The 13006-nt window shown below is 47.8% G+C and overlaps 1 protein-coding gene across 1 annotated transcript in view; it reads left to right on the plus strand.

Annotated features, from left to right (window-relative positions):
• LOC310784765 (class I histocompatibility antigen, F10 alpha chain-like) overlaps window positions 1-13006 on the plus strand; it is a 62616-nt gene that overhangs the window by 38832 nt on the left and 10778 nt on the right. The gene's annotated exons all lie outside the window — the stretch shown is intronic.

A 13006-nucleotide genomic window follows, 5' to 3' on the forward strand; every position in this document is an offset into this window, starting at 1 on the left:
GGCTTGCTGATCTTGTCAGTACTGAAGTGGAGAGGATTAGATATATCACAAAGGATCAAGTAGATCTATTTGACTCCATCTGGCAACCTCTCATTCTGCACCTGGAAAAAAACACTAAATTGTGGTGGACACTTTCTAGGGGAAATAATTCACCCTGGAACGGTGGGCGGGGTTTGTGGTGTTCCGGCCCGCTGGCTATTGGTGTTACACAGGAAATGAATGAGTTGTATGAAATGCTACAAGAGAAATGGCTGCACCGATTTGCTTTGGAGATGAAAGTGAAGTAAATCAGGATCCTGCCTCTGTCCTCCCTCCTCCGGCACTACACTGGTGACCCTGACGTCGGTCTTCGCTAAGTCAAGTGTACTGAGGCCGTGCTTATCATGACTATGAACGCCGTTGCTCTTAAGCTGCCGGAGTTTTGGGAAACGTCAGCGGCAGCCTGGTTCTCTCAAGCTGAGGCTCAGTTTGCCCACCGGAGAATCACTGAGGATGACACACGGTGCTACTACTATGTTGTGGCAGCTCTGGGGAGCGCCACAGCTTCCAGAATAGTAGGTCTCCTCACAGACCCTCCTGAGGAGGGTAAATATGACACTCTTAAAGCTCACCTCCTCTAAACATTTGAACTGTCTGCTGCGGCTGTTTTCCATTCAAGGCCTGGGGGACAGCAAACCATCTGAGCTTATGGAGAAAATGTTCAATCTGCTGGGCAGGATAAAAACCTGTTTTCTCTTTATGGAACTGTTTCTACACCATATGCCACCCCGGGTCCAAACAGACCTGGCCAACAACAGTTGGCGACGCGAGCAGGCTGCTCTTCATCCATGACACGTCTCTGTGACACAGATTCCTCTGTTACACAGTGTGTGTGTGTGTGTGTGTGTGTGTGTGTGTGTGTGTGTGTGTGTGTGTGTGTGTGTGTCTGCAGGCACACAGAGGACTGTTATTCCTGCATCGGAGATGGACATCATGAGCGGGCAGCACGGGCCGCAGTCGACGTCCGCCGACGGCAGTCCCATCCTCTCGTATGGCGTGCGGTCTGTGGAGCTGTGCTTTGGGGGTCAACGTTTCACTTGGGATTTTTGTTATGGCGGCCATTGCTTTCCCCCTCCTCGGTGCAGACTTTTTGTGTGACCATGGTCTACTGGTGGACGTTAAGAACAATCGCCTGGTCGACGCACAGACCTTCACCTCCCTCGCATGCACACGCGATGAGGCCGTCTATGGCAGGTTGTCTAGCTCACTCTCTGAGGCAGATAAATACCATCGTCTGCTCGCTGAATTCCCCGGCCTCACCCAGCCCACATTCTCAGAGCCCACAGTAAAGCACCGGGTTGAGCCTCACATCGCCACCAGACGGCCGTCCCGTCTACGCCAGGGCCAGATGCCTTAACCCCGCCAAGCTGGCTGTCACCAAAGGTGGAGTTTGCACATATGGAACGGATGGGCATCATTGGCCGCTCGGGCAGCTCCTGGGCATCCCCTCTACACATCGTCGCCAAGGCGGGTGGCGCCCGTGCGGTGATTACCGCCGCTGTAACGATGCGACCACGGCTGACCGCTACCCGGTCCCACATATCCAGGACTTTTCGCCACATCTGTCATCATGTGATTGTGTTATTAACTGTATTATTTTCCTCCCTGTGTGTATGTGACAGTCTTGAGTGTCCTTCTGTCTGCCCTTCTGCTCTTCACATTTCCCAAAGACAGCGCTGATCATCACCACCAACTGGGACTGTTTCTGTTTCTTTGAGATGCTGTGATGGATACTTAGTAAACAACGCAAAGTGTTAAAACACTTTGCGTTGTTTAATTATTATGGGTAAAATTGTAGCCCTTCTATGTTACCATTTGTATACAAATCTTTACTCATGCTGTATCAGTCTCGTAGGAGGGAGAAACCCCTTTTCTTTATACTTTATTTCTTGTTTTTGTTGTAGGAGGGAGGTAAGATTATTGTATTTTATTTATCCCCTTTTGTTTGGTTAGGGAAGTGAGGGGCAGGTTTAGTATGATTTTGTTTATTGTTTTGGGTATTGCTCTACTCTGAAGAAAAATAAAATAAAAACTGCTACACTGAGAAGCCAGCACGGACTGATAGTGAATCCAGCAAAGTGTGTGTTTGGGCTGGACGCTATCGATTTCCTGGGGCTCCGCGTCACTGCAGAGGAGCTGCTCCCCTCTCGTTGAAGGTGGAGGCGGGTTCACACCTTCCCACGCCCCCTCACAGTACGGTCACTGAAGGAGTTCATCAGGATGGTGACGTTCTACTACAGCTTCATTCCCCGAGCCGCCCACGTCATGCGGCCGCTGTACGAGGCCATGAGGGGCAAGAGCCTCAATCAGGCCATCGACTGGACGGCAGAGCGAGAGGGGGCGTTCAAGGACACCAAGGCTCAGGCGGCCATGCTGGCGCACCCCTCACACACAGCACCCATTGCCATCACCACTGACGCATCAGACTACGCCGTGGGTGCGGTGCACGAGCAGTGGATGGGGGGGGGGCTTCTTTAGCCGGCACCTGACACTCAGGGAGCGTAAGTACAGTACCTTTGACAGGGAGCTCCTCGGACTCTGGCTCGCCATCCGGCACTTTCAGTTCTTACTGGAAGGCTGTGAGTTCACAGCCTTTGTGGACCATAAACCCTCACGTTCACCATGTCCAAAGCAGCTGAACAATGGTCAGGCTGCCAGCAGCGACAGCTCTCCTTCATATCGGAGTATAGAACGGACATCAAGCACGTTTCTGGTAAGGACAACCTGGTCACAGAATGCCTTTCCAGAGCTGTGGTGGGGGCGGTCCAGTTGGGCCTGGACTATAGTCGCATGGCCGCAGACCAGGCCGCAGACCCCGGCATCGAGGCCCTCAAAACAGCAGTCACCGGGCTGTGCCCAGAGGAGGTAGCTTTCGGAGACGCGGGGGCCACGCTCCTGTGTGATGTTTCCACAGGGCAGCCCCGCCCCGTGGTACCTGTCAGCTGGAGGCGTCCTGTGTTGGAGGCAGTGCACGGTCTGTCTCATCCAGGCACAAAGCCGTCTCTGTGGTTTGGTCACGGTGAAGTTTGTGTGGCACGGGCTCAAAAAGGATGTGAGGGCCCGGGTTGACACATGCACGGCCTGCCAGCGCGCCAAGGTGCACCGTCATATCAAGGCCCCTCTGGAGCGGTTCACAGTGCCCGAGAGGAGGTTTGACCATGTGAATGTTGACCTGGTGGGGCCCATGCCCCCATCTCATGGTTTCACCTACCTCTTCACTATGGTGGACCGGACGACCCGCTGGTCAGAAGCTGTTCCTCTCTCCTCAACCACGTCTGCTGACTTGGCCCGGGCGTTTATTGGGACATGGGTTGTCCGTTTCAGCACCTCAGCTGACCTCTCCTCGGACCGCGGCCTGCAGTTCACTTCAGAGCTGTGGAGCGCTGTGGCAGAGGGTTTGGGGGTTAAGCTCCACCGTACTACCTCCTACCACCCTCAGGCCAATGGGTTGTGAGAGAGGTTCCACCGTTCGATGAAGGCCGCCCTCTGAGCCGGTCTGACGGACAGTAATTGGATAGACAGGCTCCCTTGGGTGATGCTTGGGCTCCGGACGGCCCCTAAGGAGGACCTCCAGTCATCCTCAGCCGAGCTGGTCTACGGGCAGCCGTTGCGGGTCCCCGGGGAGTTCATACCCAACTCTACGACACCCTGGTCTGCTGCCGTACAACTGGCCTCCCAGCTGGACAGCAGCAGGGCCTTCGTGCCTGTCCCCACCACACAGCACGGTGTTCCTGCATCCCAGGTGCCACCTGGCCTGCGGACAGCAGGGTATGTGTTCATCCCCCACGACGCTCATCGCGGTCCAGTGCAGCCCCCTTACGACGGCTCGTTTCTGGTTCTGGAGCATGGGACAAAACATCTGGTAGTGGACATTGGTGGTAAGCCGGAGCATCTCAGTGGATCGGGTTAAGCCTGCACACCTGGACTTGACTCGACCAGTGGACTTGGCCCCCTACCCCTTCCCCCATGGAGGTTCCCTCGGCCTCGTCTAGCAGCCCCCCCCCCTTCCCCACCATCAGGAGAGTCCCATTGTTCCCCCGGACCCAGTTCCCGTCTCCCGGGGCCGTTTCGGGCGACCCATCAACCCTCCTCGCCGAACTGACTTTGTTTACTAGGGTGAATTCTGGGGGGGCTCATGTGTTGGACACTTTCTAGGGGAAATAATTCACCCTGGAACGGTGGGCGGGGTTTGTGGCGTTCCGGCCCGCTGGCCGGCTATATGTTGGTGTTACACAGCAAATGAATGAGTTACTACAAGAGTTGCTACAAGAGAAATGGCTGCACCGATTTGCTTTGGAGATGAAAGTGAAGTAAATCAGGATCCTGCCTCTGTCCTCCCTCCTACGGCACTACAGAATAATGTAGAACACGACTTTATTTTCAATTTTCTCTGTCATATCGTTAGATCCACGTTTTTTTGGGGGGTGGTTTGGGGTGGGTGGGGTGAGGGCTGGGGGCTTTATGTAACAATATTTTATTTATTATTATTTTCTCTGTTATTATTACTGCTATTACTAGTATTATTGTATCGATCAATCCATATATCGTACACTGACATATTTTTGTGTGTGTTTTTCAGTTGTTGTTATTGTTGTTTTGTTTTGTTTTTGTGCCCCTATCCGTCACATGGTGTTGATGTTGCTCTTTTGTTCCTTATAGAAAAGAGATGGTGTCTGACGTAATACTGTAACTAAAACAATGAATATCTGAGCACAAAACTGCGATCCGTACAGGCAATATGGATTATGCTATTGCAAAACATTATGCTGAAGCAAACCATGGTTGACCCTCTTCACTAAAGTTCTATGGTATTGAAAAGGTCATGATGCCTACAAGAGGAGGTGATCTCCTGAAAAAACTGGCCCAGAGAGAAATGTTCTGGATAGACACACTCAATACTATGACACCAAACGGACTCAATGATGGCTACAGCTTAAAGTGCTTTTTGGGTTAAAACAGTTTAAGTTTGTGTGTTTAGTTTCTTTCTTCATCCAGAGTATAATGATGTTCTGTGATGCTTCATGCTGTGATTTGTCCTCCCTATACCTAGATCCATGGTGATTGGCTCCTAAATAATTGGGTCCAACTTCCAGCTGTGTGTAATCTCTGCCCTTGTTATATTAACAAATTGAATGTGTGCTATTGAAACGCTCTGAAGAAGGCTCTTTGCCGAAACGCGTAAGCGTTTTGTTTTTTTGTGATGTGAGCCAATAAATCAAGTGAAATGTGAGTATTTTGTCCTCCTTGACTTTGAAAACTGAGATGTGCTACCCTTTCAGCCTTTTTTGGTAATACTGTAACTGTATTTGTTATACTGTTAAAAAATGTAAAAATGTAAAAAAAAGATAAGACTCAGTAGCCTACAAAGTATGACATCACTACAAAGTATGGCATCACTACAGTATGAGGTCACAGTTAATGTAGCCTATTTGATTTGACAGCACCATTGCATGCCAAGCGCCTCAGGGTGGCAGCCATTTTGGATAGCATCTCGCAGCATGCTAATGTTAAACAGTATGTGGATTAGCGCCATGTCATCAGTGACATCATCAGGATTGTGACATCACTGATGATGTCCATCAGTGATGTGATAAGTCACTGATGATGTCATCAGTGATGTCATAAGTCACTGATGATGCCATCAGTGATGTCATAAGACACTGATGGTGTCATCAGTGATGTCATAAGACTGATGAATGTAAACTTAAGGGGCACACACACACACACACACCTACACGCATGCAAACTTAAGGGCAATAACATTTTGTGAGCAACACACACACACACACACACACACACACACACACGCGCGCGCACACGCGCCAATAGAGCAAGCGAGGCCATGCAGCAGACCTGTGGGGGAGGCCATGCAGCGTGTATGCTAACTGCAGGGCCAGCTCGGCGCGCTGCAGGGCCTAGTAGAAAAAAAATGCAGTAACAATTTTTAAGATCTACTAACTCAAGATTCAAGATTATTTTAATAGCCATAGTGAGTCAACATGTTACAAACAAGGAATTTGTCTTTGTGCAGTATGCAGCGCAGCGATCACAGCAACAACAAAATATGCAGCAGACAGAAAGACAATGTTCAAGTGATAAATTTCAAAGTAAAAGAGCTTTAAAGTGACATAGTGGAGTCCATGTAATGTCCATGTAGGATGTAGTGAGCAGCAGGACAACTCATTTCAGAAGGATGCTGCTCTGTTGAATGTGATATTATTTTCAGCCACTAGAGGGCACTACTGCTCCATAAAGTGAAGGTAGGCAGGAGCAGGTGCTTGAAAACCACAACCTCCTAAATGAGTAGGGGTGTCACAATATATCGTCCCACGAAATTTCGCGATAGTAAAACGTCACGATATGTATCGTTGAGATGAAATCTCATATCGTGATTTTTTTTTTTTTTTTTTTTTTTTTTTTCAAAAGTAGACAAAGAAACGTACTTGTTTGTTCAAGTTCAATGTGTGGAAAGTAGTTCAGTTGAACAAGTCTCTGAAGAGACACATGAGAAGTTATACAGGAGAGAAACCATTCAATTGAGTTTCTGGCAAAACTGTTTACTTGACAGGAAAAACTGAAGATGCATAAAAAATAGACTAAGAAAAGTCTTGTTGTTTGAGTTTGAAGAAAAACTGAAGATGCATAATGAGAATTTATACTGCTGAGAAACCTTTTAGTTCAAAGTAAATCTAAGTGACGGTGTAACTCATTCTATTTCAAGATAAGCCTTATCTCCAATCTCATGTTTTTTCTAGTTGTTATTGTAATAACAATTTCCCACAACAGCATGTTTTGTATTTGTGCATTTCAAATAAAATACTACTTTTCCAGTCATATATTGTCATTATTCAAGTTTAAAAAAATATTGTTAAAATCGTATCGTATCGTATCGTTATCGTGAACCCAGTATCGTGATACGTATCGTATCGTGAACTGAGTGTATCGTGACACCCCTATAAATGAGTGTCACCTTTTAGTGAAGCGTGCAGCATTTAATGTTGAATCAAACCTGTCAAGAGACAGAGGTCAGAGGTGAGAGGTCAGAGCTGATGTATTCTCTTGTTTCCTCTGTCAGTGACCCCACAGTAGGAAAACAGCCACAGATACTGAACTTGCTCAGATTTGGCCTCCATTGAAAAAGTCTGTTGTGATGTCATCAGTGTAGTGTAGTGCCTCTCTATAGGCAGGTATCCTATACTATACAGAATATATACCTACTTATTTTAGTGTAGTGCCTCTCTATAGGCAGGTATCCTATACTATACAGAATATTTTATTTTATTTTATTTTACCTTTATTTAAAGGCCCTTGAGAGCGAACTCTCATTTACAAGAGCGCCCTGTTACAAAGAACACATACAGAAATGTACAGACAGAGATGATAAAACAGTTTAGATAAAACAAGTGCACTCTTCACGTACAGTGGTTTCGAGGAGTACTTTAAATGATTCCAGGGAGATCAGTTGCTCCAGTTTTAAAGTGTCCTGGAGCCGATTCCATCCATCTGGTGCATAAAAAGAAAATGCAGTCTTACCTTGCTCAGATCTCACTCGCGGGACTGACAATCTAATGTGAGATCGTGAGCGTGTCTGATAATTTTTTATTAACCTGGTTTAGAAGTGAACACAATGCAAAGGAAGTTGTCCAATCATAGCCTTGTAAATAAACAAGAGACAATGTTGCTTTCGTCTAGATGACAGGGAGGGCCAGTTCACCCTATCATACAAAATACAATGATGCGTTAAATAACCGTCACCTGTTATAAAGCGCAGAGCGCTGTGGTACACGGCATCAAGGGATTTCAAGATGGTAGGTGGGGCATGCATATACACAACATCCCCATAATCCAGGACAGACAATAATAGAGACTGTACAATTGCTCTTCTGGTACAAAGAGAAAAACAAGATCTGTTTCTGTATAGAAAACCAATTTTCCTCCTTAATTTCTTTGTTAGATGGTCAATGTGAACGCGAAAAGAAAGTTTTGCATCCAACCAAATACCAAGATATTTATATGAAGAAACACAATCAATTGGCTCGTTCTGCACTGTGCGGATACTCAGATTTTCATTGCTAGTAGAGGTTCTAGAGAACATCAGCCATATACCTACTTATTTTAGTGTGGTGCCTCTCTATAGGCAGGTATCCTATACTATACAGAATATATACCCACACTTATATTTCAGTCTGCATATACACACTTCTAAACCCCCTTAGTGTAACTATTGCTACCTGTAGGAGAGTGAAGGAATATATAGATATATTTTGTTGTTTGATTAACTGTCACTAAATATTAGCTTTAGCTACATAATTTGCAGTGGTGCAGCCTTATCTTTGAGTTAAACTGAATATAGCCATTTAAAAAGTCACCTATAGAAAGCCATATCAGTCCTGACACTTCTGTCAGGATCGGCGTCGGAAGACGACATGTGGATCTATTCGCGGGTCGTTGAGGGCCAAGACACTCTCCAAGAGTAGGGGAGTTGTGGAACTTGATAGCTTGATAGCTGGGGCTGCACAGTTCGAGGTTTGGGAACGGTCGCAGAGATTGCAGAAGTTGCTGGTTGCAGAAGTTGCAGGTTGCAGACGTTGCAGAGGTTGGTATGATCCTTGATGTGAATTTATGAATCACTGGCGAGAGCCCGCCGGAACGGACCTTTATGGCATAAAAGAATATGACATCACATGTGTTATGACATCACCAGCGAGGCCATCGGAAGGCATGATTGAGACACTTATGAATCATGACATCATCAGTGATCGATGACATCATAGTAGGAATGACGACGTCAAAGTAGGAATGATGACGTCATCCTAACAGTACCCTCCCCTCAACGGACGTCACCTGGCGTCCAATGAGGCCATCAAGGATGGCATCTGGGAGACAAAAAGTCCGTAGGTTCTGGTGGAGGTGCTCTTCTGCAGGTGGTTAGACGCAGGTGGTTAGGCCCCAAAGGGGGTGTAAGAGAGTGAGGTGCTCTTCAGCAGGTGGTTAGATGCAGGTGGTCAGACCCCAAAGGGGGTGTAGGACAGTGGAGGTGCTCCTCCCTAATACAGGATATCGAAGCCATAGATGGACCGATACGTAGACAGAACTTCCACCGGGTCCGGTGGATCCTCTGGGGCCGGCCATCCCCCGGGGCACGATCCAAACACGGGAGGCTGGAGACCATCAAAAGGGTCAAATGCCGCCGTCACCGAAGGCAGAGCCGCAGGGGGATCTGACACAGCGAGGCCTGCCCTCCCGACCTGTAGTTTGGGGGGGTCACCCACCGTCTCCTCCTTTAAACGCCTCTTATTTCTTCTTGCTCTTGACCGAGGGCTGGCGACACTACGGGGACCTCCCAGCATCAAGCTGGAACCTACGTGTGGGTCAACAACTGAAATTGGCTGCTCCTGAGGTACGGGTTCAGACTCGGCGAGGGGAAGGTCCACAGGTTGTGCCTCAGGGCCAGCAGACTCGGAGGCCCCCTGCGGGGGGACGGAGCTGATCTGTAGGCAATGATTGAACTTCCCAATGAGACGATCGACACTCCTCTCCAACTCCTTCACCCTCTTGGAGACACACTGCCACTCCTGGGTCCTGCAGGGAACGCTACCCAACCGTACAGTTTTCTTGGCTGGACACGTAGAGTCTTGATCCACTGAGAGTACCACGGGCCGGCGAGCGGTGGGACCACTTACTGGACGCCGGGAGCAGGAGGAGAGGTAATGCCCGGCTCGACCACAGTACAGGCAGCTCCGGGTGTCCAAACGGCGCTGCCTCTCCTCTGGTGTGATGCGAACCCTGCCGGTCAGATCACGGTACAGATGGCTGCTGGGACTCAAATGTGGCTGCCCCTGCTCTGGGATGACGCAAACTCCCCCCCAGAATATGCCCTTAGCAGCTGGAGGCGGCCGAGAGGCAGAGCTAGAAGCAACGGCCGCTGTGGCCGGGGGGGTAGTAGGTCTGGAAACCTCCGGAACGACGGTGCGCTCGGAAGCTGGGGCAGGAGGGGCAGAAGGCTGCGGAATGGCACCCTGGGGGCCTAGCCCGTCGAGACGATCTAGCCGGCCAATCAAGATGGCGTGCCGATCAGCGACTTCGGAAGCCAGAGCCTGGATTGCTTTTTCCTGCTGGGCAATCAGCTCAAGTATTGGAACAAACCCCTGTTGGTTGGTTTCTTCCTGGTAGGCAATCAGGCGCTTAAGTATTATCTGCAAGTCTCCGAACGTGATAGGACGAGTGGAGACATCAGGATGAGTGGAGATATCCAGCTGACCGCCAGGTGGGTCAGCTGAAGCGACCGGCCGGGTAACTGGCCTCTCGGGAGCTTCCTCCTTGATTGGGGTACCCGCTAAATCCATTTCAGAGTGATTCATACTGTCAGGATCGGCGTCGGAAGACGACATGTGGATCTATTCGCGGGTCGTTGAGGGCCAAGACACTCTCCAAGAGTAGGGGAGTTGTGGAACTTGATAGCTTGATAGCTGGGGCTGCACAGTTCGAGGTTTGGGAACGGTCGCAGAGATTGCAGAAGTTGCTGGTTGCAGAAGTTGCAGGTTGCAGATGTTGCAGAGGTTGGTATGATCCTTGATGTGAATTTATGAATCACTGGCGAGAGCCCGCCGGAACGGACCTTTATGGCATAAAAGAATATGACATCACATGTGTTATGACATCACCAGCGAGGCCATCGGAAGGCATGATTGAGACACTTATGAATCATGACATCATCAGTGATCGATGACATCATAGTAGGAATGACGACGTCAAAGTAGGAATGATGACGTCATCCTAACACTTCTGAATACACTGACCTGTTTAACACAGCCACATGGAGGCAGGAGTCACAGATTAGAGGAGACAAACCAGCAGAGTTCAGGTGAATCAATGTGGACAAAACAGACCTACAAATGAATCACATTTTGATAAAAGATGTTGATGATGCCATGAAAGTGATGGTCATCTCCTAACTGACATCGTTGTGATGAGGAGCTATGTCAGAGACATGTGGTTCATGTGAAATGACCAACATCACTGCAGCATCACAGCGTACTGCTCAAAGAACAAGACAAATCATTTCATCATTTTTTATACAGAAAGTTCTGTCTTTGTTCTCATGTCTGACATATAAAACATGCAGTCAGGAAGGTCCCTTTTTTTAAACACAACTCTAATTTCTCACAGTCATCCAAGTAACAAAAGTCATCATAAATAGAGGACATTTGACTAAAGAGCATTTCACTTGCATCATCATATGCAGCAGAGCAATAGAGCAAAAAGTGAGTCTTATTTTCAATGTCATCTAAATCACTTAGTAAGCAGAGTCTATCTTCTTCAGGTGGAGCATTAAACCTACCAGTCTCTATTACTAAGAGAAGGGTTACAGAGCCTAACTGGGCACACAGAGATCTTTTTCATCTGTCCAAGTCTAACTTCACATAGGGCTCCACACCGTAACTGTCTTTTATGAGACGATAGGTTCTTAGTTTTGGCTTAGCCCATAAGTCAGCAGAGCATTTATCCTTGTACAAAACAAACATATTATTCGTAGTCTCTCAGGTATCACATAAAAATAAGATAAGAAAAATAAATGACAAGTTGTTTGAATAAAAAAGGGATTTCAAATAAAGGATGACTATGGCTGATGTCTCAAACAAACATCTTCTTAGTGAGTCTTTGGTCAGACATTGTCACAAGTCTATTCCATAATCAAAGCATTTGACCTCTGTGTCTGATGTTTGGGGATTCCCAACTCATATCGCCTCATCAACACTCTTCATGAGGCTTTGTGTTCATGATGCACTTTGTAGCTTCTTATCAGGTTTGCTGATCTGGCAGAGAGCCAACAAGACACAGAGTTCACCATGTTGACTTTGACTTGATTATGGTAGCTAAGCTAAATCATGCTAGCAGTAAAGTTAACTGAAAACAGAATTTCACACACAGCCAATCAAATGGTTAAATCACACATTTTGTACTTTTATATTTTTGTACTGTACATGAACAGTATATGATGAGGAGCAGTTTGCTCAGAGCCCACAGTGAGAGATGAAGTGTTACAGCGCCACCTGTGGACAGATAGTGTAACTCCATCTATACTGTTTCTGGGAATTCACATGATGAGTCTGGCATTTTAGGCTTCGCTTGGTGCAACGCTATTACACACACTGTGTGTGTGTGTGTGTGTGTGTGTGTGTGTGTGTGTGTGTGTGTGTGTGTGTGTATGTGTGTGTGTGTGTGTGTGTGTGTGTGTGTGTGTGTGTGTGTGTGTGTGTGTGTGTGTGTGTGTGTGTGTGTGTGTGCATGTGTTTACTGAAGGTACTTCACAGTGCAAAACTGTAATACCAGGAGTTACCATGATGAAAATAAATGAATATGAACATGAATGAATGAGCTCAATACAGTTCAGTTCAATTCTTTATTCTGTTGTCCCTCCCTCATTACCACCACTGAGGTGCCCTTGAGCAAGGCCCTTACCGCCAACCGCTCCAGTGGAGCTGCTCAGTGGGCAGCAGATCAGACTGTGGTTGCTGGTCAGCTTCCAGGTGTGAATGTGTGTGTGAATATGAACAGAGCGCTCCTGAAGAAGAGAACATTGCTCTCAGTGAGACTCCCCCTGATACATAAAGGTACTTTTATTCAGCAACGCTTTCATTAGACTTTCATCAGAGTATCCAGAGTGTAATCACATTCAACCTCATTCTCTCTCTCTCTCTCACACACACACACACACACACACACACACACACACACACACACACACACACACACACACACACACACCTGGAAGCTGAGCAGCACTAACCACAGTCTGATCTGCTGGCCACTGAGCAGCTCCACTGGAGCAGTTGGGGTTAAGGGCCTTGCTCAAGGGCACCACAGTGGTGGTGGCAATGAGGGAGGGGCAAGTGCTGCTTTTTCATTTTCACCACCCAGTCTCATCCTGCCGGTTGTGGGCATTGAACCGACGACCCTCTGCACG

This window comes from Poromitra crassiceps (genome assembly GCF_964638095.1).
Source record: "Poromitra crassiceps genome assembly, chromosome: 11".
Lineage (NCBI taxonomy): Eukaryota > Metazoa > Chordata > Actinopteri > Beryciformes > Melamphaidae > Poromitra > Poromitra crassiceps.